Source organism: Cheilinus undulatus, linkage group 5 (genome assembly GCF_018320785.1).
Source record: "Cheilinus undulatus linkage group 5, ASM1832078v1, whole genome shotgun sequence".
NCBI lineage: Eukaryota > Metazoa > Chordata > Actinopteri > Labriformes > Labridae > Cheilinus > Cheilinus undulatus.
This window is the reverse complement of record NC_054869.1, coordinates 42,818,273-42,824,836: the sequence shown is the minus strand read 5'-3', so window position 1 is coordinate 42,824,836 and position 6,564 is coordinate 42,818,273.

Sequence of the window (6,564 nt, the reverse complement as noted above, 5' to 3'; positions counted from 1 at the left end):
ATGCCAGATTTCCTTCCAGGCGACAAACCTTGCTCTGACCGAAAGGCAAGCAACCTCGTCCACTGGAGCGAGTCTAGAGCGCTGCGCCGCAGCAGGAAGAGATCACGGGAGAACTGCAAGTTCACGCAGGAATAGTATGTCAACAGTGGACTGCTTTACCTTTTGGGGTTAATTTGTCATCATTTCCAGTATAAGTCCATGATATTATTGCTTCCTCCATTGAGTGAGTACATTAGGAAGTTAAAATGTTAATGTTTGCTGAAAGGATCTGTGGTTTTATGCAAAATTCTTTGGCTAAATATCCCCAAAAGTTAACTTTTCCTCGTCAACGGTACCATTGTAGCTCTGTGACCCACTGACCTCTCGGTGACCCTTTGCTCTCGTTGCAGGATGAGACGTAATGTTGATAAAGTGATGATTTAAGATCGAAGTCCTTGCATTGTGTTTTATTTTGAAGGAACCGGATGTTCTACGCTTGTGACTTCCATGGTTGGTGCTTTCTGAACGACAGTGAATTTACGAGGTTTGGCAGCTCCAGGCACACGCCCCTGCCAGTCTGGAGCGCCAGCTATGGAAATGCTCTGATAGACTAGAGAGGGAGCAAAGTGCTCCGCTGTTCAATTCACTGGCGTTCCGTGGCGTGCACGCTGTATATGGAAATTCGGGGTAAGGGTAATAGCTTGCAGCAACACATTGAAAAAAAAAAAAGAACTATGAACTAGTTCATTTTTGGAACTGTGAGCTTAGTTAAAATTTTTGAATTATGAACTATGAACTGAACTAGTTCATTTTAAAATTTGTGAACTGAACTTTGAAGTAGTTCATGTAGAAATTGAACTTTTCCAACACTGAATAATATAGAGATGAAAACTGTATTACATAGTATCATGTTGTGTCATGTCATGTTTCAAATTGTGTAGTTCTGCATCATGGCATGACGTGTCTTATTGGAGCTAAGCTTAGCCTAGCCTCACCTATGCTGGTGTATTCAAAGCATAGTGACAGTAACCCGAGATCAAATTCAATGTACAATCATTAAACAGTGTATCAGTAGAAAAACATATAAACTTACCTGAAACAGCAATATGTCAAGTATTCCATAGCCTATCAATGCCTGGCACTGGGTATGCTGTACTGTCAAATACTTGCTGGAGAATCAGAAAATGTGTTAAAAAAATGCTAAAGTAGTCGTAGTATGTAAACCACTTGATAAACAATACACGATCATGACAACAGTAGAAAGTTACAAAGTGGATGGGATCACTCTGTGGAAAGGGGCTTAAAAACAGCATCACACCTCAATAGAAATGCTGCTGTACTGAATATTCATGAACAAACTTGGCTGATCAGTGGCTGGGCATATGAATGCTATGTGTTATTTTTGAATTTCAGAGGTGTTCTTCAAATAATAGGAAATACTGAGTGATAAAGAGAGATGTGCAACTCCATTTAAATCACTGCACCCTAGATCTAAAAGAGTGACAAAATGCATGACCCTGTTTGAATTTAGATATGTAGCTTATTGAAATGGAAATGAATAAAATGAATGAATAAAATTGAGCTGAACGAGCCTGCGGTTCTAAAACACTGCTTGTCAAAGCACATTGTGAATGACAGATTCACATGATTGTGTTGAGCAAGCAGCTCAGCTTCTGATCCAAGCCAGAGCCAATTTTCTTAGGATGTTTTTTGTCCTTAGAAAACCTATGTAAATCAGCAAACTCTGAGTATGTTCTAATAAAGATGTTTTTGAGGTAGGGTTTGATTTACACAATAATCACTTTGGAGGCTGTAATCTGTGGTGCCATTGAACATACTGTGATAAAGCGATTTTGGTATTTAGAGTGTCATTTATGTTTTAATGCTCACAAATGAGCTCCTTTAACCATACAAGATTACATGGCTGTGCTGACAACACACTCAGTTTGGTTCGCCACATAAAGCATCATGCTAAAATAAGAAAAAGGAAACAGAAGAGACACAACTGAAAGCTGCCATGGTGTTTGCTCCACAGGGAGTCGTGTGTACTTGTCTTGGATAATTACCACTCAAGTTTTTCCCACATCAGCCACTAGCTGCTGTGGCATCTGTCCCCCTGCACAGGACAGCATCTAGTCAGCAGCTTTGAAACTCCACTGGTTAACCCAGCTGCCAATTACTGCACCAAAGCTACACTTGAACCAAGTATTTACCAAATCAGAGGCAACATGATGCTTGTTGTTGTAGGCAAAATGAAGTCAGTTGAAAAACTGCAAGGAATTGCAGTTCCTCAAGTGTCTTGAAAAGCCAAGGAGCCCCTATTGGGTCCTAATGTTTCAAAGCAGATGGGTTTGCCAGACTCCATCTCTGTCATTAGGCAAATCCATCTTGAAAAGCTCCAATTCATGATGTTTGTGTTTAACCGAATACTGTTTGCACCAATCAGCATGAAATTAGGAGAATAAGGTGGTAGCTATTGGTGGGGTTTAGTTGTTTTCAAAGCAGTTTGCAATGGCTGCCTCCAGTGTGGTGATTAGTTTGGATATAGCTTAAGCAGAACTTAACCACATTTCTGCATGCAATGAAAAATAAAAACAACACTAAAAGCTGCCAACCTGCTTCAGCATGAGTTTGTGAAAGTTACAGAGGGAAATGATAATTTGTTTTGTGAGTGGTTGTATACACTGACTGCTAGTGGATTGATTAGCTCAGATGTAGCCACAGCTACAGCCTCCATTCTTCTCTGAAGGCTTTCCACAAGATTTTGGAGTGTTCTGTGGGAATGTGTGCCCATTCATTCTGTAGAGCATGTATGAGATCAGGCACTGGTGTTGAATGAGAAGGCCTGGCTCGCATCTCAATTCAAGTTCATTTCAAAGGGACCTGCTGGGGTTGAGGTCAGGGTTTTGTGCAGGCCAGTCAAGTTCTTCCACCCCAAACTCATCAAACCATGTCTTTATATTCTGTCCTATGTGCACAGGGGCAAAGTCATTTTGGAACAGAAAAAGGACCTTCACCCAACTGTTGCCAAAAATTTGGAAGCATAGCATTGCCTAAAATGTCTTAGTATGCTGAAACTCTAAGATTAGCCTTCACTGGAGATATAGGGCCTAGCCCAAACACAGTTCAGTACCATTATCCCTGCTCCACCAAACGGTTGGCAGGTAACGTTTTCTTGATATCTACAAAACCAGCATTCGCCCAACTGACTTCCGAGCAGAGAGGCGTCATTGGTCACACCACAGAACATGTTTCCACTGCTCCAAAGTCCAGTGTCTGTGTGCTCTACACCACTCCATCTGATGCTTGGCATTGGAATCAGCAGAGCGTTAGTGAAGTTATGCACTATTTGCCTTAACAGTTGCTGCTTTGCTATTTTACATGGTCTTCTGCTTCGTGGCTGAGTAGCTGCTGTTCTTAAATGCTTCCACTTTCTATTATTATCAGCTACATTTGACTGTGGAATATCCAACAGGATGACATTTTCCTAACAAAGGTGGCATCCATCACAGTACCACACTTGAAGTCAGTCTCTTCAGAATGACCCATTTGTATCACAAATGTTTGTAAATGGACACTGCATGACTCTGTGCTTGAATTGAATCATCTGTGGCAACAGCTCTCATTGAAACAGCTGAATTAAAATATTAACAGGTGTGGCTACATACTTTTGTCTACATAATGTGCCTGGTGTTGATGGTTCTTTGCATGTTTTATAAAATTTGGGTCCCGTTTACATCCCTCTCACTGAAGCTGAATGGGATGATGAAAATGCACTGAAACACATCAATTCATCTCTATGTTTATGTGATGTGAAACAAATTTGGGCAGCAGCAGGGAGAGAGAGTTTTTATAGAAGTGTTTATGGCTCATTGACGTCCTGTCGCTGTGTTTATGACTCAGTGTGCCCGTCACACCACTAAACAGCTCGACTCCCTCAAGGACATCAGGGCCAATCAATAAAGACAGCAACAGACTCTAATAATCCATCACGACATATTCTCTAAAGGCTGACTGCTGGGCAGCAACTCGAACCACTGCGCTTATGACAAGCGCTCAATTTTATTTTCATAACAGTGACAGTACATGGGCGGGGCTTGATGTAGTACATGCAGCAGAACGTTAAGTCTGTGATGATACTAATAATTAGTGGATAAAAAAAGCCACATTCAGAATGAGAATGCTCTTTTTATCACAGCAAACAGTGGGCATATCAGAACTAGATGAATTGTCTGCATGGTCATAATGGGAACAATGGGATGTGCACAGCTTGCTTGTAATAATGCAAACTCATATCCTTTGTGGATTTTTCAATAATATGAAATATTGAAAGAAAAGGAGCTCCTGGGTGAAAGGCTTCGGCTGTAACACATCGGACAATATGAATCTGTCAAAAATGATACGTGGAGTAAATACGTCCTTACAGAATAAGCATATGTTTACACAATACAACAAAAACATCTGAATGTAAAAGATAGAAACCCTCTGCCCTGTTTTCTATAGCTCCACTTGAATAAATGGCTCTCTTCTTTGTGTCCATTCATCGCCGTCTGCTGTCCTCTTCCATCGACAAAGCCGTGATTGTAGGAGCCGGTGGCGTGCTATGGTTATACACAGCGAAATGGCATTGTGACAAATGTGATCTAGCTTTGATTCCAGTAACTGCTCTCCCAGCAGGGTGAAAATAGGCCTCGGCCTAGCCTTGTCATACAACAAAAAGCACTTAGTGAGAATGCTTATGAATAAAAATGCCAAGGCGAAAGCCAGACTGCTGCTAGACAAGCTTTTGACAAGCTGGCAGCCTGCCATTTTGATTATCTAAATTCACCGCTAAAGAGCTATGAAATATGAGGAAAACTATCAAGCGACATCCCTTTGACAGCCACAGCAGATGTAAATGTTGTGTATTTGTCCAGTAATGACTTCTGTCCCCGCTGTCAGTATAACCTTATCTAAGCCTTAGTACTAAAGTGTGTGTGGAGGTTAGCACAGTGTGAGCGAGAGATTGATTTGCATGCTGCAGACTTATGGATCATGCATTTCTATTTTTATTGAAAAGGTGGTGACAGACTGAAAAACTTGAAGTCAGCTCGAGTGATTCTAAAGATGCTCTCACTCCTTCCTATATTAGGTGAGAAAAGTTTCCATGTCAAGCTCTCATTGGTGCGTGCTCCCAAATTTTACATGGGAAGAATAAGAAGGACCAAATATTTTGAGCTGTGTCACCTTTCAGCAGCTTTTAGGGACAATGCACCCTAATACGTATCCTCAAAAAAATGTATCATTAACTGTTATAGCCATTATTTTCCTCACATAGACAATACTTTGAAGGGCCCCCGGGAATATCCACAGCCACCCAGGTGCACTCACCGGCCACTTTATTAGGTACACCTGTTCAATTGCATGTGAACACAAATAGCTAATCAGGCAATCACATGGCAGCAACTCAATGCATTAGTCATGTAGACATGCTCAAGACGACTCACTGAAGTTCGAACCGAGCATCAGAATGGGAAAGAAAGGGGATTTAAGTGACTTTGAACATGGTATGGTTGTTGGTGCAAGACAGGCTGGTCTTAGTATTTCACAAACTGCTGATATACTGCGATTTATATGCACAACCATGTCTAGGGTTTACAAAGGATGGTCCGAAAAAGCCTTTTTTTTTCTTTTTTTTTTTTGGTGACAGAGGGGTCATCATCTGCAACGTCCAAGTTGCAAGTTTTCCAGCGTTGCTATTGTTGCTGACATGAAGGTGTTTATTTCCTTGGACAGCAGCTCAGTCAGTATTACCATGGGTTTCAAGGCATCTCTGATGTTCTGCTGCTCGGTAGAAACATCACAATGTGCTGCTCACCCTCTTTTTGCTGAAGTTTGGTTCAGAGAGTACAGTTTTGAACAAGTGGAGTACCAATGCACAGTTGCATATTGAAGCAGCTTGTGTATAGGGACATATTGCTACTGCTATTTCTCCTTCAGTCTGGTTTTTGCTTTGTGACCCTTTATAAAATGTCTCACCAGGTGCTGTGCAGCAGCCCCGTCCTGACAAATAGGGTCTTGCTTGAGGGCAACATTTATACACAGCTGCAAGGTGTGGCTGGCACACCTGCTGCTCTGCACCTTTGGCAACTGGTCCAACTCTTTTAGGGCCATCTTAGATGCATCTTTACTCAAAACAGAAGCTCTCTTTGCCTCTCCAATTCCAAAGGCATCAGCTATTTTGGTGAGCTGTGCTGCAATGTTTCTGCCTGTGTGCTTCTCCTCCCTTTGTCTTGAGAAATAGACTCTGTATTTCCAGTACTTATTGATAAGATGAGTCGTCACAGTCATATACACTCACCGGCCACTTAATTAGGTAGTGTTGCTAGTACCAGGTTAGACCCCCTTCAGAATTGCCTTCAATCCTCATGGCACATTTCAACAAGGGGTTGGGAACATTCCTCAGGGATTTTGGTCCACATTGACATGGTAGCATCCTGCAGTTGCTGCAGAATTGTCACTGCACATCCATTATGCAAATCTCCCATTCCACCACTTCCCAAAGGTGCTCTATTGGATTGGGATCTGGTGACAGTGGGGGCCATT